This window comes from Mesoplodon bidens (genome assembly GCF_964165515.1).
Source record: "Mesoplodon bidens genome assembly, chromosome: 4".
In the NCBI taxonomy this organism is placed as follows: domain Eukaryota; kingdom Metazoa; phylum Chordata; class Mammalia; order Artiodactyla; family Ziphiidae; genus Mesoplodon; species Mesoplodon bidens.
In genome coordinates, this window is record NC_138160.1 from 163,185,103 (window position 1) to 163,208,327 (window position 23,225).

The 23,225-nt window shown below is 48.6% G+C and overlaps 1 protein-coding gene across 3 annotated transcripts in view; it reads right to left on the reverse strand.

The window, feature by feature from the left end:
• WWC1 (WW and C2 domain containing 1) overlaps positions 1-23,225 on the reverse strand; it is a 148,139-nt gene that overhangs the window by 78,066 nt on the left and 46,848 nt on the right. The window lies entirely within an intron of this gene.

A 23,225-nucleotide genomic window follows, 5' to 3' on the forward strand; every position in this document is an offset into this window, starting at 1 on the left:
TGCCGCAGAGCGGTTGGGCCCGTGAGCCATGGCCACTGAGCCTGCGCGTCCGGAGCCTGTGCTCCGCAACGGGAGAGGCCACAACGGCGAGAGGCCCGCGTACCGCAAAAAAAAAAAAAAAAAAAAAGTCAGCCTGAGTGGCGCCTCTAGACGGCCCCTTTGGTTTTTTCCCATAGCTGTATCTGCCTAAAATACATATTCTAATATTCTCCCTCTCCTGTCTGCTCCCAATCCCCTCCCAATTCTGAAAGCCCGGAAGGCTCTGCTTCAACACTCTTTAGACAGATTGGCAAACTGACGTACAACGGGACAAGAGGAAAGATGAGTGGGATGGGGTCTAGGATTCCTGATCAAGAACTTCCCTCTAAGCCATAGGAAATGACTCTCCCATCTTGTGCAATCTCCTTCCCTCTTAAACCCACTCCAAATCAAGCTTAAAGCAAAATATGTGGGGAAAAAAGAAACACTAAAAGAGCCCCTGGTGTATAGACCTGGTGTGTTCATGTACCACTATATATCCAGGGTCCGGGAGGCTAAGAAAAGTATCTATTGACTGAAGGAATGGATAGCCCCAAAGCTTCTGTTAGTCAGTAATTTACTGCTGTATTGTGGGAGACAAAGGATGAGGCAGAGGTGTATATGATATGCAACAGACTAAGCCCTATCCAGTAAGGATTCAATAAGCATTACTTACCAGCTGTGTGAGTATGGCAACTTACTGTCGCTCTCTGAGCCTCAGTATTTTTATCTGAAATGTGGGGATAATAATAACTCTCCAGGTTGTCAAGTTAAATAGTCATGTTTGTAAAAACATTTAGTGCATAGGCTGGTGCAAATGAACGCCCAAAGAACATTCTTCTCTGCTTCCCAGAAGGGGAAACTGAGACTAAGAAAGATTAAATAACATTCTCGATGTTCACAACAATGACAAAGCTGGGATTTCAAGCAAGGCACTCTGTCCTCAGAGTCCCTGCTGTGAGCCGAAAGGTTCTCTTGAAAGTTGACATCTTCAATGCATCTCTTGAGCCCCTCGCAAAATTACAAGCCACCGTCTTGGAGTAAAAGAAGGAAGAGGTGGGGAAGACACAGGTGATTTCCTCGGGTCAGAAGGCACTTCATTCCGGAGCACCTTTGCCAACCTGGATAAAGTTTCTGCAAAGCTGTCTTCAGTCCACTCCACCACTACACCCCAAGCCCCGCCCAGACTTCAGAAACAAAAGACCATGTCCCTCAGTACCTCCTCCTCTTCCTCAAACTACTGTAAATGATTTGTTCCCACTTCCTTATGGAGAATGAAGACCAGTGACCAATAGCCAAATCTCATCCAACATCATTTCATCTAACACAGCTTTGAAAAGGCCTCTGAAGGAAAACTCCATACAGAGGCATACTCCTCCACGGCAAGTGACTCTATTACTGAGGACAGATAAATCTGGGAGGGAACAGGAACGCCTGAGCCAACCACAGTCAGACCTTTGTTTCTGACTCATTCCTCTCCCTGGGCTCAGCCGTGAGAAGCCCCACCTGCCAGCCTGGCTGGGGAGATGGGAATCTTGTTAGTTACACTTTGCAACCTAGAAAATCAAGAAGATAAAGATACATCTCCTCTCCACAGCTCCCTGAATCCCTGTGTGGATCATCACCTTTCAAAATTCTTCCCTGGGGATGAATTAAATGATTTCATCAATGGTGCATCTAAGCAACAGAATCCCCACGATCAGTGCTCAATAAATATTTGTGGGGCTTCCCTGGTGGTGCAGTGGTTGAGAATCTGCCTGCTAATGCAGGGGACACGGGTTCGAGCCCTGGTCTGGGAGGATCCCACATGCCGCGGAGCAACTAGGCCCGTGAGCCACAACTACTGAGCCTGCGCGTCTGGAGCCTGTGCTCCGCAACAAGAGAGGCCGCGATAGTGAGAGGCCCGCGCACCGCAATGAAGAGCAGCCCCCGCTTGCCACAACTAGAGAAAGCCCTCACACAGAAACGAAGACCCAACACAGCAAAAATAAATAAATTAATTAATAAACTCCTACCCCCAACATCTAAATAAATAAATAAGCTGGATGTTTAAGTCAATATTTAAAAAAAAAAAAAATATTTGTGGAATGGGTGAATACAATAATGAATACCTAAGAACAAAAAATAATGGTATGTTCTATATTTTGCCAACATGGAAGGATGCTCTTAACATACTATGAGGAAAAGCAACATTGTTGAACAAGATATATACAATGGAATATTACTCAGCGGTAAAAAGAAACGAAATTGAGTTATTTGTAGTGAGGTGGATGGACCTAGAGTCTGTCATACAGAGTGAAGTTGAGTCAGAAAAAGAAAAACAAATACCATATGCTAACGCATATATATGGAATCTAAAAAAAAAAAAAAAGGTACTGATGAACCTAGTTGCAGGGCAGGAATAAAGAGGTAGACATAGAGAATGGACATGAGGACACGGGGTGGGAGGGCGAAGCCAGGGCTAAGGGAGAGTAGCATCGACATACATACACTACCGAATGTAAAATAGTTGGCTGGTGGGAAGCAGCAGCATAGCACAGGGAGATCAGTTCGGTGCTTTGTGATGACCTAGAGGGGTGGGATAGGGAGGGTGGGAGGGAGGCTCAAGAGGGAGGGGATATGGGGACATGTGTACGCGTATGGCTGATTCGCTTTGTTGTGCAACAGAAACTAACACAGTACTGTGAAGCAATTATACTCCAGTAAAGATCTATTAAAAAAAAATGCTACAGGATACTGTTACAGAATATGACATTTTGCCTAAAATGTGTATATGTTTGTAGAAGAGGAACTGGAAAGATATACATTAAAATGCTATCTTGGTATAGGGATTTTAACATAATTTAACTTTTTCCTTTCTAATCATTTTTTTAAACTAGTTTCTCTGTAATATTCCTATATCAGTTGGAATTAAAATATTTAATAATGGCTAAATCTAGGCCTAGAAAACAAGTTATGTACATATCATGTTCCTTCTCTGGGCCACAGGCACTCTTCCTCTATTTTACCAGTGAGAAAACACACCCAACGTCACGGAGTTGGCAAACACCAGAGGTATAACCTGAAGCCCCATTACCTGACTACAGAACCTGAGCTTTGCTAATAAAAACAGACAAGACCAAGGGAATCTCAGAACAATCGAGCACAAAGGAAGCTACGCCCGAGATACAGATGATGAAGCTGGGCAGGGGGGAAATCTGAAGCAGGCAGAAGGCACCCAAGCTGCGTCCTATTTGCAACTTCAGTATTCTGTACCTTGGTGCAGAGCTACTCAATACACTTGGATAATGCACGACTGCCTCATGAAAAGACAACTGTTTCACCGTTACCACGACAAGGGATTCACTGAGTTCTGTGTGTGAGGATGGGGACTGAGGGAGGAGCGGCAGGTCTAAAACACCCAAAATGCATCCCTTTTCCAGAAAGCCATTAACTCCACTGATTGTTCCAGCCTTGGACATCAAGAAGTCAGACCTGAAGTAAATGTTAGATACAAGTATCAGTAATGTACCCGACATTGGATATCCTACCAGGGCTGAGATGTTGATTCCTGCCTGCGGTGAACACAGACATCGCGCCCCACAGGGATAAAGAAGAGGGAATCCAGAGGACCCAATGTTAGACGGAGGGGGGCAAGAGGAGAAAGGAAGGCTTTGGGTTTGATATTCAGGCTTCCCTTCAAAGCGATCATGGAAAAAAAAACCCAGAGGGCTGATATCCAGACTCCCAGAGCTCTTCCATGGGAAAGAGAAAAGCTTCTATTGGAAGACTATGCAACTTACAAGAAATCTGGACAGCGAGATTCTCTCTGGAACAAATGCCAAGAGGGAGATGAATTATTCAGTGTGCAGAGACGTGTCATTCAGAGAATCAGGATGAAGAGAAGCGTTTTTAGCTGCACAAGGATTTAAACACACACACACACACACACACACACACACACACACACACACATATACATGTGCACACAATCCTCTTCCCAGAGAGAGGAACTGTCCGTTTAAACCAGTCTCCCCTGGGAAACTGTGGGTGCTTCTCTGGCCCGCAGTGCTTCCCCTTGGGCAAGTGCCAAGAATGTGAGCTGGGAAGAGATGTCTGCTTTCAGATGTGGCCAGGACTTGGGGGCCTGCCTGCAACTCCCAGCCCCCAGCCCCTGTTGAAGCGATTCGCCCCAATCCAGCCCGGTACAGTCCCTTCCTCCAGCCTCCAAGTCCTGGGCTGCTGAAAACCCAGATCGTGAAATCAAATGACCCAAATGCCGGAGGGGTGAGAGGGAAGGAGGGAAGAGCGCCAAGAGAACTAGCTCTCTTAATTACAAATCTCTGAAGGAACACAAACATTCCTGAATGTTTCACAACAGGCTCTCTTGGAAAAAAAGGGGCCCGGATGTGTTGCCTTGGAGACAGGTAGGGTTCTGTGGGATCACCTGTCCAGGAACGCAGGCCCCTCATCCTCTTTCCAGCTCCACATCGCCACGGCTGGCATTCAGTATTCAGACAGCGCGTCTTTTCTAAGGAGGCAGCTCAGAGAAGGAGCAGAAAGACTTTTGCCAAGTCTAACACTGGGTGGTGATTCTCTTGGGACTGAAGAACGCATAACATATCTTTCATGTTCCTAGTGCTTCCCGAGCAATCTGAACGCTTCCCACAGCAACCTCTTTATCGCCGTCCAGCGGGATGCTGGCCCCCCCAGACCGTGCTCTCTCCGAGGGCCAACTGGGCGGGATCGCTTTCTAAAGGGCCCCGCAGACTGCATGCCAAGAACTGTCCAAACTTTCAGCCGAACCTCTCCTCCCAGCCCAGGCACAATGGCCAGGCCGGTTCTTCCCGCCCCGGGGTGTTTCACATGCATAGTTCCCATAGCTCAGGATTACACAGCTCCTGAGGACACGCCACCACCAGACCTCGGCAGAGCCCCAGTGCTAAGCAGCCCACACCTGCAAGGCTGGGGTGGCCGGAAGAAAGTGCAATCTTTGCAATTCTCCTTCCTCCCTTTAATTCGGTTTCGTGCAAACACCTTCACTCATTCCTTAAACGAATCTGGGGATGAAAAAAAATCACCATCTCATAGTTGGTGAGGACGGCTGAGCACATGAACCACAGCTGAATCGGAGCAAACACCCAGCTACAGAAGTGGACGAGACAGACAGGACCTTGCCCTTACACTCCCGTCAGGGAGACACCCCAACCAGAAAATGAATCCACAGGATCATTTCAGAGACTCATGCTATTCAGAAAAGTACAACAGGGTAGTGGGATTATGTGTAAGGGTGGGGCGGGGCAGGGCAGTCAAGGGAAGCAAGGGAAGCTTCTCGGAGGAGGTGATCGTGGAGGGGAGACCAGATGGTAGGAAGCAACAGGAACAGCCAGTACAAAGGCTTTGGGTAGGGATGATGGTGTGAGGAACAGAAAAGAAAGCCGCATACCTTCACATTATGAGTGATGGACTGGAGGTAGAGTGGGCAGAGGCTGGGCTTCTGGGGCCCTGGGGTCCCCGTTAAGACTTTGAGCGCCACCCTAGTGCCGAGCTGCAGAAGGTGACCCAGAGAGGCTCTCTGACTCACCCTCTCCTCAACTCCGTTCTCCCTCCTTTCAATCAGTCCTCCAAGCAACAAGAATTTATTGCATGGGCTTCCCTGGTGGCACAATGGTTAAGAATCTGCCTGCCAACGCAGGGGACACGGGTTCGAGCCCTGGTCTGGGAAGATCCCACTTGCCGTGGAGCAACTAAGCCCATGCGTCACAACTACTGAAGCCCGCGCGCCTAGAGCCTGTGCTCTGTGTAACAAGAGAAGCCACGACAAGAAGCTCGCGCACAACAATGAAGACCCAACGCAGCCAAAAATAAATAAATAAAATAAATAAACTTATAAATAAAAATTAAAAAATAAACTCAATCGGGCTTTAAAAAAAAAAGGAATAATTTACTGCATGGACCCAACAGCCTGGTCCCACGCCAGACACGACGAGGGCTAAGACACTTGAATAAGCCTTGTTTCTGCCTTCGAGAGCAGAAGCTTACACTGACAGCAGGGAGTGGCCCATCCCTGTGACAGTATGTATGGCAGTTCCACTACCTTAGACTGTGAACCCCAGGCAATGAGAGGGTGCAGGGATAGTTAATAAGATGCTAGGTCAGCTCTACAGATGTGAAGGACCAAGGGGGTGGGAGAAGGGAGAGACTGAGACGACGGGGTGTAGGCCAGGGAGGCTGGAGAAGGAAGTAGTCCAGGGAAAACAGTGGTGGGCTTCACGGCTAATGGGGAGGCAGGGTAGTTGCTACCCACAAAGGCTGCGGAATTGATGCTGGGCTGAAACCCACGCTCTGCTTCGTCTACAACCACAGGTGTGCTACTTAACCTTGTTAGGAGTTTCCTTCTCTGTGAAACTTAGAAATTCCAATCTCACAGGGTGTTGCAGGGATTAAATGAGATAATCCATGTAAAGTGCTTAGCGCAGGGCCTGCCATGTAATAAGCCCTCAGTAAATGTGGGCTGTTAACAGCCGAGAGACTTCTGTGCTCTGCGCACCGTGAGAATTGTGTCATCTCTCATCTTAAGTTGGTTGGATGTGTTAGCTATTATCATATCATCATCATCATCATCCCTGTCCCCATTTTTCAACTCGAGAGATACGAGTGGTGGTAAAAAAAAAAAAAAACATAAGCTCTAGAGGGGTTGCAATGCAGGCGCCGTCACTTATTCACTCTGTCCACTTGGGCGTGAACGCTAACTTGCCTGAACCTGCTTCTCCATCTGTAAAGTGGGGATGCTCAGAGTGACTACCTGTTAAAATGAGCTATGCTTGAGCCCACGACACACAGGGCTCAACCAACATTACCTGTTCTTATCAGTTGGGTTTTATATCCCTTTCCATGAGGAGGCAAAATACTTGTTCATGCTAACAGCCAATAAGCCTTGCACTGTAGTCCACCGCCTCCTTTCCTGGAGGACTTGGGACTGCTTAAGCTCTCTGTTTTTGGGGGAAATGAAACCAGAGAAATTTAAGCGGTGACAGCAGGATTGGCTTTGGCTCTCAACATTTGTCCTCTGACGGAGGCATTTACAACCAGGCATTTCCAAGTTCTCTTTCCCTCCAACACTTCCGCCCCTCCACTCTCAAAACACCTGTCTCGACATTCTGGTTACTCGACCCCCAGACTTCCTTGCTTCCCTGCTTTGGTAGGACTGGTTTATCCAGAAGCTTTCTTGGCCTAGTCACTCCCTCTCATTCCTGGCATTCTCCTATGGGGAGGGAAAGTTCCAGACGGTTCCCCCTACCCCCCTACAGGCTTTAACCCAGGCTTCCACAAACCAGTGGCTAACCTCCTCCTGCTAAATCTTGCCTGCACTCTGCGCCCCCCGAACTGAGTTCTTGGGATCACACACCTGAGCCTTGACTTGGGCCTGTTCCCTTCCTTCGCCTCCAACCCCATGTCTTTATGCCTACTCATCCCTGGATACCCTCCAGCTCACTGACACAGTGGTGTTTCTGCTATGCCTCTGCATCTCACTTGCTGGGATTTAAGGTTAAGATTCTGAGAACCAGATCATGGGTTAGCCTAGGCATGGCCAACTGACTACTGGGTGGCCAAATTCAGCTTATAGATATTTTTGTCTGTCTACTACAGTGCTGTATTTTTTTTTTTTTTTTTTTTTGCGGTACGCAGGCCTCTCACTGTTGTGGCCTCTCCCGTTGCGGAGCACAGGCTCCGGACGCGCAGGCTCAGCGGCCATGGCTCACGGGCCCAGTCACTCCGCGGCATGTGGGATCTTCCCGGACTGGGGCACGAACCCGCGTCCCCCGCATCGGCAGGCGGACTCTCAACCACTGTGCCACCAGGGAAGCCCTACAGTGCTGTATTTTAAGAATGGAGCTAGCGTGCCTTTTGAAGGCAGGCACTCTCTAGCTGCACATAGTCCCCACTTCTCTCTAACATCTTTCTCCTGCATCTTGTCTTATCAAGAGGCAGCACAGAGTAGAAATTAGGAGCACAGGGCTTTGGAGCCCAACTCCTTGGGCTTAAATCTAGGCTCTGCCACTTTCTCGCTCTGTGACCTTGGGCAAGATACTTAAACTCTATTAGGCTCAGTTTTCACACTTGCAGAACAGGAGAAATAATAATACATTGATTGAGCATGGATTCTGTGCCAGGAACTGTTCCAAGCACTTTACATATGTTAACTCCCTTGGACCTCATAACAACGCTTTCAGGTAAGTACCGTTCAAACCCACCTTAGAGTGTTCTTTGAGGATTAGATGAGATAATGGATGAAATATCACTTTGGTATATAGTGCGTGCTCAATAAATGTGAGCCACTCATTATTATTTTCATTGCTGTCCAAATGAGGCACCTGATGCAGGGGTGTTAAGGAATGTTAAAACTGAGTGTGATATCTGGGATCTGACGAATGAACTCCTTGTTTTATTGGTGAGGAAACTGAAGCACAGAGAGAAAGACTTGCCCAGAGCCACCCAAGGACCCAGTGGCAAGGCTGAGACTAAAACCTGGGGACCAACCCCAGGCCTGCATCACACTCATGACACCAAGAGATCAAGTCAGCCTGGTGCTGAGTTCAGCTCCATCTGAGATACAGCAAATCATCTGAACAGCCCTCAAGAAATAGCTATTGATAGTATTGTCCTGGGCTAACTAACCCTGCTATACTGGAAGGAGAATTATCACTGGGCCAGAACCCATATGAAACTATGAAGTTCCCATTCATGGACAGACAAGGTTGGGAGATGGGCCCTTCGTTTTGCTTGTTCCCTTGTTGGAGGGTTAATTCTCTTAAAGCCCAGTACACAGCACAACAGAGCACTGGGTATACATGTTTGCTCCTCACCCAGCTCCATTCTCATTCCCAAATTGGGAGTTAGGCTAAGGAGGTTCTGTGCCCTATAGAAAGGGCCAAAAGAACCAAATGGGACTCCCAGTTCCACCTTTCTTAGCTGTGTAATCTTAGGCATTCCTTCCCCAGCTCTAAGCCTCAGTTTCCCCATAGGTATAAAGCAGTCAGGAAAACCTGCCTCACAGGGCTCTGGTAGCGTTGAACGAATTAGTACATGGGAACAGCTCAATAGAGCCCTCGGCACGTGGTGCTGGGCAGACACGCAGAGCTCCTCCTTTTTGTATTTATGACCCTGAGGGCACTCAACCCCTAGCTTTGCTCCTTTCCAGTCCCAAGAGCTGGGTTTCCAAGGGGTCCTCCCAGGTGCTGGGCTGTCCAGGAGCTCCCAGCTTGACGGACAGAGGCCAAAGCCACCGTTCCCTGGAATCTGGCCATTCCTGTTCCTTGAGCTCTGACCCTCACCCCAGCCATGCAGCCTGAGGAGCTGATCCTTCTGGAAATGGAACTGGCCATGAAGGCTCCTCTGGGATCCTGACCTGTGGCTCCGTCCATGACAACACCGCTTAGGCAGAGCATTGGAAGGGGAGGGACGAGATCTGGGTTTGAATCCTGATGTTGCCACCAGATGAACCAGGCCCTTGGGGAAGGCACCCACCCTCTCTGGGCTTCCCATCTGTAAAATGAGGGAGCTGAGATGTAACATTTCTAAGGCCCCCTTTGCAGCTTCAGCTTTCACAAGTCTTCTATCTTGCCGGTCCCCAAAGTCAAGGGCATTGTGAGGCTGCAATGAAACAATACATCTTTTGCTGAAGGTCAGTAGAGTACTAGGCACTGGACCATATGCTCTACGTGAAATAAATCATGTGCTATACCTTCACAACACTTCTGTGAGGCAGATACAGCCACCCTCATTTGGCCAACAGGAAATTGATGCTTCACAGGAATGCAATAATAATAATAAAAGCTGAATTTCATTGAGTATTTACAAAGTACACATAGGCTCTGTTTCAACGATTCTGAGCTGCACATTTTAAAATACATTTTAGCATCTCCGAAACGGGGATGTGTGTTAGCACTGCTGACATCTTACAACACTGTCAGCCAGGCTGCGGTCTTGATGGAGCTGTCACCGCTCGTGTGTGCACAGACATCAAAGGTGTCATGGGCTTGGGATAAAATCTCAGAGACAATAGTGGAGCACTTTTAACCCCTAGGAACCAAACGATGGTGGGGAAGGGTGGAGAAGGCAATGAACAGACACGTTTAGCAACATTCCCAAAGCAGGAGTGCAAGGGAGGCTACCACTGCATAATTGCCACGCTGGCTGCAGAGCCCAGCACCAGAGCCTTTGAGCTTCTCTGTGGGCCCTGTAACAAGGCTGCAACACCAACACTCTTTTTCTTTTTTTCTTTTTTTTTGCGGTACGCGGGCCTCTCACTGCTGTGGCCTCTCCCGTTGTGGAGCACAGGCTCCGGACACGCAGGCTCAGCGGCCATGGCTCACGGGCCCAGCCGCTCCACGGCATGTGGGATCTTCCCGGACCGGGACACGAACCCGCATCCCCTGCATCGGCAGGCGGACTCTCAACCACTGCGCCACCAGGGAAGCCCCATCACCAACAGTCTTGAGGGCACCAAGGACGACGATATTAAAAGCACAGACATCAGTAATTCTGAGCTAAAGATTGACTCCAAAGAATTGGATTCGGAATGAGAAGATGTATTAGGAACACTGTCGCTTTATTTTTGTTTAGGTATTCCTTTTTTTTTTTTGTATGTTAAAAAGCGATATGTGAGGGCTTCCCTGGTGGCGCAGTGGTTGAGAGTCCGCCTGCCGATGCAGCGGACACAGGTTCGTGCCCCAGTCCGGGAAGATCCCACATGCCACGGAACGGCTGGGCCCGTGAGCCATGGCCGCTGAGCCTGCGCGTCCGGAGACTGTGCTCCGCAACGGGAGAGGCCACAACAGTGAGAGGCCCACGTACCGCAAAAAACAAACAAACAAACAAAAAAAACACTGGGTCATAATTTAATTGGTAGCGCTTTTCCTTTCTTAGTGGCACATAAAATAATGGTGCTTCTTAAAATGAATGTTATGTTGATTTGTAATAATCTTAAGCTAGAAACAATCCAAATGTCCATCAATAGGGGAACGGATAGACAAATGTACATCCACACTGGAATACTACTCAGTAATAAAAAGGAACAAACTATTAACACACACAACAATACAGATGAATCTCAGAAACATACTGGGTAAAAGAAACCAGGGAAGAAAGAGACTGTACTGTACGATTCCATGTATGTAAAATTCTAGAAAATACAAACCAACCTTAAGGACAGAAAGCAGGTCAGTAGTTGCCTGGGGATGAGGAGAGGGAGAGGGGGATTATAAAAGGGCACAAAGAAAGTTTCGGGGGTGATGGGAATGTTTGTTATATTGATTATAGGTTCATAGATGTATATGTGTATGTCAAAATTCATCAAACTGCACTCTTTAAATACATACAAGTTAGTGTGCTTCAGTAATTCCTCAATACAGTTGTAAGGAAAAAATAAAGGAAAACCCCATATTCAATACTATATGATATTAACTTATTTAAAAGAATCTAAGTACTACTATTAGTTCCATTTTACGGATGTGGAAACTGAGACATAGAGAGGCAAGCTGATACATCCTGGGACACTTAGTTTGTCAGGAGGCAAATCCAACTGGCTTCAATTTTCAGCTCTGCCACTGAGTAACTATAGCCAAGTCCCTTCCTCACCCTGGACCACTGTTTCCCCGTTCCCACCATAAGAAGATGACACAGTGATTGCTAAAGGACCTTTCAGTACTGAGTTTCTAAGACTGTGTTCTAAGGAACTGTCCAAGGTCACACAGCCACAGAGGAATGGATCCTCCTGGCACTCAGTTTTCCTAACACTCCCTAGTCTCCCTGGCCCATACGCACTCGTTCTCTGAACACCCCTTCTGACTTCCCTTTATTGTATACAGCAGTGGTCCTCAGCCCTGCGCTGCATCAGAATCCCCTGGAGGGCTTGTCAACTCACAGAGAGCTGTGACCCACTCTCAGAGTTTCTGATTCTGGGCGGCACTGAGAATTTACATTTCCCACAAACTCCCAGGTGATGCCAGTGCTGCTGGTCCCAGCACCATACTTAGGACGACTGGTGTATAACATCCCCTATTTAATAACTGCAGGAACTTTAAAAGCGGTATCGAACCTTGTGGTCGAGAAATCCCTCCCCTTCTCCTTCTTTATCAAAGCTTTCTGCCTCCCATCCCACTCTCAGGGCCTGGTCATGGCCGCCCAGCCTCTCTCTGAGCCCAGTCCTGCAAGCAGCTGCATCAGCCCTTTCCTAGTGTTTGCTGAGTTCCTGTCCCACACAATGTCTTGCCTGAGGGTACACAGCCAGTGAGCACACAGCAGCACACGGCCCTGATTCCGGAACGCAGGTTCTCAGCCCCTTTGCCTCTCTGCACTTAGCAGATCCTCACTGAGCACCACTTTCTGTCCTCCCACATTAAACCAGCCCTCTCCCCTTTGCATCCATTTGCAGACAGAAGGCCAAGCAGAGCTGGGGGGCGGGGGGCGAGGGGGAGTAACTGATTGCACCCTGGCCTACTGGCTCTACAGGAGCCCCTGCTCTGCAGGTGTAGGACTAGACCACAGAGCCCACTGGCCCCATCTCTGCAACCACCAAGGGTGTCCTGGGTGCCCTTTGTGTATTCAGATTCATACCCGTCACCTCATGCTGTAACCCACACGGCTTCTATCGGCCCAGGCCCTCCACACTCTACATCCTGCTACCTCTGGCGGCCCTTATATGTATATATAAGGGGCTCCAAATGCCTGGCTTCCAACCAGCCCCCTTCTCCAGGTCCTTCCACCAGGACCACCAGCAGAAGCCCTTTCAAAGCTGAGCCACGGGGGGCTTCCCTGGTGGCGCAGTGGTTGAGAGTCCGCCTGCCGATGCAGGGGACACGGGTTCGTGCCCCAGTCCGGGAAGATCCCACATGCCGCGGAGTGGCTGGGCCCGTGAGCCATGGCCACTGAGCCTGCGCGTCCGGAGCCTGTGCTCCGCAACGGGAGAGGCCACAGCAGTGAGAGGCCCGCGTACCGCAAAAAAAAAAAAAAAAGCTGAGCCACGCATTTCACACCACAGGCATCCTGCCAGAGCTCCGGGGGGGGACATGGCATTGGACCCCCTACTATTCTACAGGCTACATTGGCAGGGCAGCCCCCAGGTTGCCTGCCCAGGCAGGTAGGGCCTTCCTAATAAGCTTTCCTAGATGCTCTGGCTGGCATGTGTAGGAAAGCACAAGGCAGCACAGCCTGGCCATGTCTGAGAATCTCAAAATCTGTAGATGCCCAAGTGTTTGCCGACTGCATCACGGTGGGCCGACTGATCTAGCCCAGAAGGTCGCCTTGCCTGTCCATGTGACCGCTATTTCTTTATTCTCCAAGACCACAGAGGCCTACAGTGACTGATTACAAAGGAGCTCTGCACAGGAGGTGGAAAAAAAAATGGTTTTTACCTCTGAAAAGTACAACTTGAAGGGTTTATTTTCCCTCCCATTATTTCTTTTTAAAGAAGAAAACAGACCGTTGTTCCCCAAAGGGAAGCCCTACCTGCGAGTCAATGTTAAACTCCGAAGTGTTCTGAGCTGAAGGCGGCTGAATTCAAGTCAGCAGCGAAACAAATAAGCAATTAAAACAGCTACTTGGGGAAGCCCTGCAAAGCAGCAGATACAATGTGAATTATTCATTCGCGCTGCCAGGATGACTTCTGGACATTGTCCTCTGGGCCTCTGTTCTCTTGCTCTTGTTCATTCAGCCGTTCAAGCACAGAGAGGGGACACAATACACTGGCCCTGGGACATGGGTGCCTGAGCGAGTGTGTGCAAACACACAAACACACACACACACTCCACAAGGAGGCCAGGTGGCCACTCCAGATGGTGAACCACATGGAAAAGAAACCCACAGGTTGGCAGATGCCTTCAGCTCCCGTGCCAGGGGAGAATATATGAATTTCCAAGGACCCAAGAGGTATGTGTGTGTGTATGTGTGGTGTGTGTGGTCACACAAGCGCGGACGGTATGGGGGGGTGGGTCACAGGAAATCACCTGTGCAGTGCAAGAGAGAATATATATAGTGTTTCTAATACTCCACAAGCTTCCTAGCTGCTCTGGGATTGATCTGGGGGGCTTAAGAGGCAATGGGTGGAATCTGGACAATTAGCTGAATCCCACACTGAGCCCACCCAAGGCCTAGACATAAAGGATGAGCCACCCCACACCCCCTCCCCGGGCTTGATGCTCTGAAGCCATGAGCCCCTCCTGCTGCCCGATCATAGGAGCAGTATTGTGATGTCATATCTTACACCCATCCAGGTGACCCTTGACAAGTCCCTTCCCCTCTGTGGGCCTCAGTTTCCCCATCAATGAAACCAGGGGGATGGACTCCATCTCAACGTCATCCTTCCAGGTCTGGCATTACATGGTACCATTTTGTCATGAAAATCTAGCATCTTGGAGGTCACTTGCATGCTCCTGTTTTGACCCAGAGTCAAAACCTTTAGCGAATAACAACACTAATACACGGCACTTTAAGTGAACTAATCGTCATTAAATTCTCATAGCAATCCAGTTAAGTGGTTCCCATTATGATCCCATGGTACCCAAGAGTAAACGGAGCCTTAGAGAGAGATGTTAAGTTGACCAAGGTCGCTAGGCTAATAAGAGGTAGACTGAGGATTTGAATTCAGGTCTTGACTATTCCTCGGAAGGTGAACGGAGATGGTGAATCTACATAATTGGGAGGCCAGAAGAAGTAATTTTTTAAATACCGTGGAATTGAAAACTATACCCTGTGGTTTTAAACTATAAAGTCTGGTAAGAAGGGAAAATTAGGGGGCTATTTTTGCTCTGGCTACAAATATTAGGGATGAACATTAGGAATGTTTATTAGGAACGCTGTGGGTGAGGCTGTGAGAGCTGGGGAAGATAAAGAGAAGAAGAAGATGTGTTTTAGACAAACTGAAAGAGATGTTCGCTCTTGGCGCCCAACCCAGGAGCAGAAGTCACAGCTGACAAAGGACAGGAGCAGTCAGAGAAGCACCTGGTTCCTCTAAGAGAAGGGGCCTCAAGAACTTAATCCGCTTCCTTGAAGACAAACGCGTCCGCGACTTGCTGCTGTTCTCACCCTACGCGGGTGGGAAGATTTATACGCAAAGATATTCAAGGCAACATTATTTACCATGGGAAGAAAAAAACGGGTACAGCCTCAGTATCTGCAGGGAATGAATAGTTGGTAAATTATGGTTATAATCATTTGATGCAACTGTTTGAAATGGATGCTCAGGAAGCATTTTGAATGACAGAAGGGAGAAGGTTTATATTACAGAATTGAAAAGAAATTTTAAAAGCAGGTTACAAAACTGTGCATGCAGCATAATCTTACCTGCCTGCAAGTAAAAGGGAAAATGACTATAAGGAAAAATGCCAAAATGTTGACAGTGTTTGCTGTTTCACTGCTGGGGATGAGGTTCAGGTTTGTTTGTTCGTTTGTTTTTGCTGCTCTCATAACCAGAAATAAGACCAAAACCCCTAAAAATACCAAGTACATTTTTCAGTCCTTCTATCCAGAACCTCTTACTCCCTCCTTCATAAAAAAGTCATTCGAAAATGAATCCTAATTTTCCTCTTATAGAAAAATTCAGAGTCTAGAAAAGCATTAAAATATTGAAAGAAAACAAGCATAAACAGTAGTTACATGATTCCTGCATAGAATTGGGGCCACAAAGCAGTGTGGAGGCCAGTGAGACCCCCAGCATGGCCCTGGTCCAGCTGCCAGGAGGGGAACAGAGGCAGCCCTCCTGGGTCTCCTCCCTAAAGTCTGAGACCCCAGAAGAGACAAGCTTGGCAGTTTGTCTAGATGTGATTGATGTGAAAGGCCCCGAGGAGATGTGAAAAGCATTACAGTAAGTGCCCTACATACGAACCTTCAAGTTGTGAACTTTCAAAGATGCAAATGTGTGTTCACATGTCCAATCACGTAAGTTAGGTCACATGTCTGGCATACATTGTCACGTGCATGCATTCTCTACACGTGGTTGTGCTTTTGTGTACTTTACTGTACAATACGGTAGAGAGTACAGTAGTACAGTATCTTTATAGATAAAATTAAATCCAGCCAGGAACCAGAACCTGTGCCATCAACGTCAGGCATGCGTGAAACTGCAGCTTGCCCTCCGTCTCCTGTTGCTGACGATCCTTCAGCTCTACCATCTCCCACCTCCTCTCCCTCCTCCAGTCAGTAACTCTTCTTACCTGTTCACTCAATGCCAGCCCCTGTATGCCAGCTGTTGTACTGTACTACTGTACTTTTCAAGGTACTGTAAGATTAAAAATGTTTTATTTTTTTTTTGTTTTTTTTGTTTTTATGTATTATTTGTGTGAAAAGTATTATAAACCTATTACAGTACAGTACTATATAGTCGATTGTGTTAGTTGGGTACCTAGCCTAACTTTGCTGGACTTACGAACAAACTGGACTTACAGGGGCTTCCTTGGTGGCGCAGTGTTTAAGAATCCGCCTGCCAATGCAGGGGACACAGGTTCGAGCCCTGGTCTGGGAAGATCCCACATGCCGCGGAGCAACTAAGCCCGTGCACCACAACTACTGAGCCTGCACTCTAGAGCCCGTGAGCAACAACTACTGAGCCCGCGTGCCACAACTACTGAGCCCGCGTGCCACAACTACTGAAGCCCACGCGCCTAGAGCCCGTGGTCTGCAACAAGAGAAGCCACCGCAATGAGAAGCCCGCGCACCACAACGAAGAGTAGCCCCCACTCGCCACAACTAGAGAAAGCCCGCACGCAGCAACAAAGACCCAACGCAGCCAATCAATCAGTCAATCAATAAACTGGACTTACGAACACGCTCTTGGAATGGAAGTCGTTCTCATGTAAGGGACTTACTGTTCTAGATAATCTCCCTACTGACATCAGGGTATGAAGAACATAGGAAAAAAAACAAACGATTACCAATCACCCCAAATTAGGTTTTGCTGGAGGAGTGCTAGTGGAGGGTAAAAAATAAGGGGCAGCCTGAAATATTTTGTGTGTCAAATAGAAAGTTGATAGAGATCAGACCACAAACCGTTATAAGACCATGGTTAGAATACTCAGCAGCAGGAGCTGTTAAAACAACTCTCACCCCAGTCTCTCTGCCCTGAGAATGTTCTGGCTGAGGAAACATGGCAGCAGCTTCCTGCTGCTCCTGGTAAGGACACGACACCAAGATCACCCAATGCAAACTGCAGGCTATTTCACATGCTCCATACCTTTGCCTTCACTGTTCCTTCTGCCCAGAACATTCCTTCCTTCCTTCCCTTTGTTTTAAACAATATATGGACTCTTATAATTTGTTGATATGTCTGTCACTTCCATGAGTTTCACAAGGACTTGAGCAGTATCTTATTCATCGCTGTAACCTCAGCATCTTATATGAGCAGACGCCAACTGAATGTTCATTGAATGAATAAATGTACTCACAAAAGAGCAAACGAAGAAAGAAATGGTTCATGGGAATTCCCAGCAGGGTTCAGAGCTAGGTCCTCTACATTCCAAGTTTTGCTTGACCCAACAAAGAAATTTGTGATCGGGTCTTCAAAGTGCCTTTGCATTCTGGACCATATTTGATTCTCAAATACCCATCACAACAGCAGGATCATTACTATCTTGACTAGTAATCAAGATCTTGGGAATCCCCCATTTTACAAATGAGCAAACCAATACTCAGAGACTCTCCTAAACCGACAGGGCTCCCGGGTCCCTGTTTGTGCCAGGACTGGACATGGGCCACGGGAGCCCTGGCCCACTGCTCGGTCCCCTCCTGAACTGTCTCAGTGGCTCTCCCCTGTCATTCCCAGCTGGTAACTGGAGAAGAGTGTGGAAATGGCCAGTTCTCCTTCCCTGGGGAATGGATTATCCCCTGGGGAGCCAAGGGAGGCCTCTGTCTCCTACTCCTGTGTCACTTTCATTAGTATAATCATCATCATGCAGAAGCGAAATTTTCCCTGGCACATGCATTCCACAGGCCTTGGAGAGCTCTGCTCAGAAGTCCTGGGAGAAGGAGGTGACACCTGAGGGTGGACACGACCCTTGTGGATTGTCTATAGGTGTCAGTTACTCGGGAGCCCCTGCTGGCTCCATCACCACACGCTCTCCCCAGATCAGAGCAGGGGCTGGGCCGGGAACACTCCCAGCCAGCTGACTTAGAAGCCAGCTTGGCACTCATGTACTTCGGCTACTTTTCCACAGACGCCAGCACAGAGGGGCCCAGACCCTTAACTAGGTCAGGGGAGCGGGCAAGGGTTTGGGGACCACGGAGACCCGGGTCCCCAGCTGTGACAGCTCGCGCCAGCCTCTTCACCTCTGTGGGCCACGTGCAGCCGGCTCCCCCAGCACGGAACGGGGCTCACGAAGTGTGGGTTCCTTCGCTTCCCTCGACTTTCTCTCCTGAGTGAAGCCTTCCAAGAAATATGCTTTTTAGCTCCTTAACAAGTCTGATCAGTAGAAATCATGTGGCCAGATTTCATGGTGGAAAAAGAACATATTTGGGTCAAGTGCCAGTGGATGAACCAGGATCCTTCCCTTCTGGCTCGCTCCTCATGTCCTACACGGATGGGGAACTGATCCTCGAGCTTCACGCTTTCACAGTCCACGGCCTGGACCTTCACCAGCTAGCTTTCCAAAAGCCCCCAGATCGCTCCCATTTGCTCTCATCAGGGTCGCCAAGGGGGAACCACTGCCATCTTGCTCTCTCTCCCTCTCTTTCCTCTGGCTCTCAGCCGCCCCCTCCCCGCCTCTCCCCCTCCCCCACTTTGCAGCCCCCTTTCCTCACTCCTCCAGCCGTTGGCTTTCTTGGTAATTCTACCCGCTCCCTTCCTGCGCACCCACCCCACCCCACCCCATAAAAAACTCCAAATAAATCCAATCTTGTCCCTCTCCGGCTTCAATCCCTTCAAAGCCTTGCCACCCAAACCAGGAGGAAATCCGAACTTTTTGCGCTGGCCCGGCCCCCTGCCTACCTCTCCAGCCTTATTCAGTTCTCAGAACTCAACAACCTCATTCCCACCTCACACCCTTGGCTCACACCGTGCCCTCTGCCCGGGATGCCGCTACCTGTCCCCACCCACATGTCTGTCCACAGTTTGCACGGCGGATCCCTTCTGTCTGTCAGCTCTCAGCTGCAAGGCCATCTCTAAGAGGCCTTCCCAGGCAGCCCTGCCTGAGGGGGCCCTCCCATCACTTTCTATCACTGTATTTGTTGACATGGTGTCTGCCTGTCGGTCGGTCCCACTCAAACGGAGCCAGCCTGCCGACCTCACCACTATCTCCCTACGGCAGACCACAGACTTAGCTGATGCCTCTACTCTCTGCTGAATGAATGAAACAGGACTTGTGAGCATCCCTTCCTCTCCAAGGGGAAAGTTTTGTTTTGTTTTTTTTAAGATTTTTTTGATGTGGACCATTTCAAAGTCTTCATTGAATTTGTTACAATATTGCTTCTGTTTTATGTGTTTTTGGTTTTCTTGGCCGCTAGGCATATGGGATCTTAGCTCCCCGACCAGGGATCGAACCCTCACCACCCCCCAGCACTGGAAGGTGAAATCCTAACCACTGGACTGCCAGGGAAGTCCCTGGGGAAAGGTTTTTGAGTTTCTTTTTTTGTCTTTGTTTTCCTTTCCCTCCCTCCTGAGGCACAGTCCCTGAGCCTAACACTTACAAAGCCAGCACCAGACTCCTACAGAGTTCCAGGGGCACGAAGCATGCCAGGGTCTGTTCCAGGCTCACGCCTGAACCTCAATGCCCTCCACACAGTCCACAGCAAACTGGAAACTACCAAAGAACAGGCCCTGAGAACCCTCCTTGGGAAGGCTTTGAACTGATAGGGCCAGAACAGGTCCATGAAGAAGAAACTCGCTGATGGAGGGGATGACATGGGCCTCCAGAAACGTCTCTCTGTGGGCTGGCAGAAGCCAGACCCTGGAACTTGGTCCACAGTGAACACCCAAGGGTCCTGTTAACTTCAGGAATAATAATTTATTTTTGTACCTAGGACAGTGCTTGTGCTGGCCACATCCCAGGCTCCCATAGGATGGAGGAAAGAATGATTTTTTTTAAAGTAAGCTAAAATACGTTTCAGAAATTTATCCAAAAAAAAAAGAATACCAAAAAAAAGAAAAAAAAAAACCCAGACTTTTAAAAAAATTTAAAAAAAAGAAATTTATCCAAATAGTTGAAATGCTGCTTTTCCTTAGAGAACAAGCAAACCAGTGCAAAAAGATTCAATAATGAACCCTGATTTATGTCTGCTCGATGGCATCAATATTGAAAAACAAAAGATGAAAACACATTAATTTCTGAAGGAACCTAAGCTAATGAACAAATATCTTTTACAGAGTTATTAGGCGCCCAGCACTGAATACCGTTCATGAGCTTACACCCAGCTGGAAATAAACACACAAACATATTCATTCACACACGACAACATATATGAAGGCATGAAAACAATGAGGACATTGTTTAAAATGAAACTTTCGTGAAACGGGCCACAGGATTCAAAGAAAGGAGAGCCCTGCAGGCTGGCTGCTCCCAGGAGGCTCCCGAAAGGAAGCAGGAAGTAGCCTGGGCACTTGGAGTCAGCACAAGTAAATAACATGGTATATCTTCAACCTTCACAACCAGGCATGTGCAGCAGAGGAAACGAAGGTCTCGAGAGGGGCAGTGATGGCACACAGCTGAGGAAGAACAGCCCTCAAGACCACAGTCCAGGCCAAGGGGGCTGGGATCCCTGGGGCCTTAGATAGGGGAGGAGCAGCAACCCTGATTCTCTGGGGCGGAAAGACTCAGCAAGGTCAGAGCAGGCCAATGCTAGGAACAAGGCTGTCCCATGTTTGCACAGCAACAGCATCTTGTCTCTTTGCTTAAGAACTTCTCATGCAAAGGGCAAGAGCTACCTCAGGGTCTGGAAGAAAATTCTGGAAGGAAGAGGCAGGCTGGTCTTGGGGTTGCTCTAGGGAAGCCCGGGAAGGAGCGGGGAAGGTCAGTGGTGGCCTCTCCTTAGGGAAGGCAGGAGAGGGAAGTGAGCCGATCTGCAGAGGTAAGCCTGGGGTGCTCCAGGGATGAGAGGCAGCTGGGAGGGGCTGTCCCGGGCACCCTAGAAGGGCCCAAAATACACAGAAGGGTTTCCATGTGGGAGCGAGGCTGCTGGTGGAGTGGAAGGGACATGGGTGTTAGAGCACACAGGTCTGGGTTCAAGTTTGGGTTCACCCACTGATCATCTGGTAAGTAACTTCACCTCATCAACCCTAATAACAATAAGAGCTCTCAATATAGAGCATTACTATTTGGCAGGCACTGAACTAAGAGTTACAAGTATGAACTCAGTTTAATGCTCCTAGCAATCCCCTGAGAAGATACTATTTTGTAGCATTTTAGATGGAAACTGAGGCATGAGAGGCTGAGTCAGTTGCCCAAGCCCCTACAGCAGGAAAGCCAAGCCGCCGCAGAGCTGGGAATTTAACCCAGGCCAACAGGTCCTGCGCTCTTAACCACCAATGAATAAATAAGGGGATAAAAATAAGAATACCCTGCAGAGTTATTTTGACAATCAGAAGGAAAAAAAAAAAAAGTCTGGGAGGCTCTGGAACCAAGTTGGAGCTCAATGAATGATACCTGAATAATTACCAGATAAAGCCCAGCTGAAGCGGCCCAGGCAAAAGAAATATCTGCCAAGGGTATACTGTGTCTTTCTTTGTAAACGTTATTTCAGCGCCTGAGGCTCAGGGAGGTTAACTTTCTCAGGGTCCCAGAGTTGGGAAGCAATGGGGGTGGGAGACCAACTGTGTCTCTGTTGTAAAACACACGGTAAGCGCGTCCGGAATAATATTTTTCAAACCGTGTCCGTTAACGTTTATTGAGCTCTTGCCTGTGCCAGGTTGTGTGCTCAGCGCTCTGTGTGCCTTGTCTCATTTTACACTCCCATCTACCCTCTGAGGAAGGTACTTGGATGACCGCCAATACACAGGAGAGAGGAGCCCACCGCTGGAAAGGAGCAGCTCTGGGCTCTGAATCCACATGGGCTCCTTCAACTACACCAGCGGCCCCTCCAGGATGACTGGGTAGAGAACGTGGAGCAAACCAGGGTGTCCTGGGTGGAGAGCAGTGGATTGGGGGTTATTACCAATGCCTGGGGGTGATTTCTGAGGACCCCATCAGGAATGGAAGGAGGACCCTGAGTACGAGCCCAGTGTCACAGATTCAGAAATCTACACTAGGAAAACAACGCCTGTTCCTGTGCTGCAGAGCTCCTTCCATATGCCCCCCCCAACCACCCTGAGATTCCCAAGAGACCCTCAGAATGTGTGTCCAGTGTCCCCACATCAGAGGGAAAGCATCTGGGGACGGGGGAGACACAGTGCCTGACTTAACCACATGGCTCTTACGAAAATCCTTTTACAGGGACTCACACATCCACCATCACATTTGGCAATCATTTCTAAACCACTGCCAATTTATGGAACAATCACTCAAAAAGCATAGCAAACGTAGGCCCTGGGAGGTCCCCCAGCTTTTACTTTTTAACTAATTCTAACTAGTCACACAGGTTTCTCAACAATGGCTCAGCTGAATTCCTTTGAGAAAAACAGGAGGAACTCCAGTGTATTGTGTGCATTTATTCTTTCAACAAGGATTCCAGGCACGCCTACTACGTGCAAGGTGTGTGCCGTCTCTTTACAGTGTTTCTGTACCTCTGAAATACAGATTCCTAGCCTAACTCCAGCCCTGCTGGTATCGGTCTGCAAGAACTTGCCTTTTCCATGCCCTTTCCGTCTCTGCTTCTTACATAGGACACAAGGCAGATGATTAATATCAGGGAGCAGCGAGCTCCAGCTGAAGAGCTGAAGAGCTGGGGTGGTGGCATCTGAGTCCAGTGCTCTGGAAGGTGTGTGCCTCCCTTGACCATCAGGTTCTATTAAGAGACGGGTCAGTCATTTCTCCCTGCCAAGGTGGTGCTGGGTGAGCCTCTCACACCACACAGAGTCCCAAATGCTGGCAGTACTCTTGTTCCCAACCTTGAGGCGGTTCTCCTTCCTGCTGAAGCCTTGTTTATGCTAGACCCTAGACTGGATGTAGAGTGTCACTCACATCGTGAACTGCAGCTCCACAGAAAATCTGGGCCACAGATGAGTGAAAACTTCTGGTGAAAATCATGAACAACAACATTTGGTAATAATAACAACACCTACAGTAAGTTTCCGGAAATGAACCAAGCTC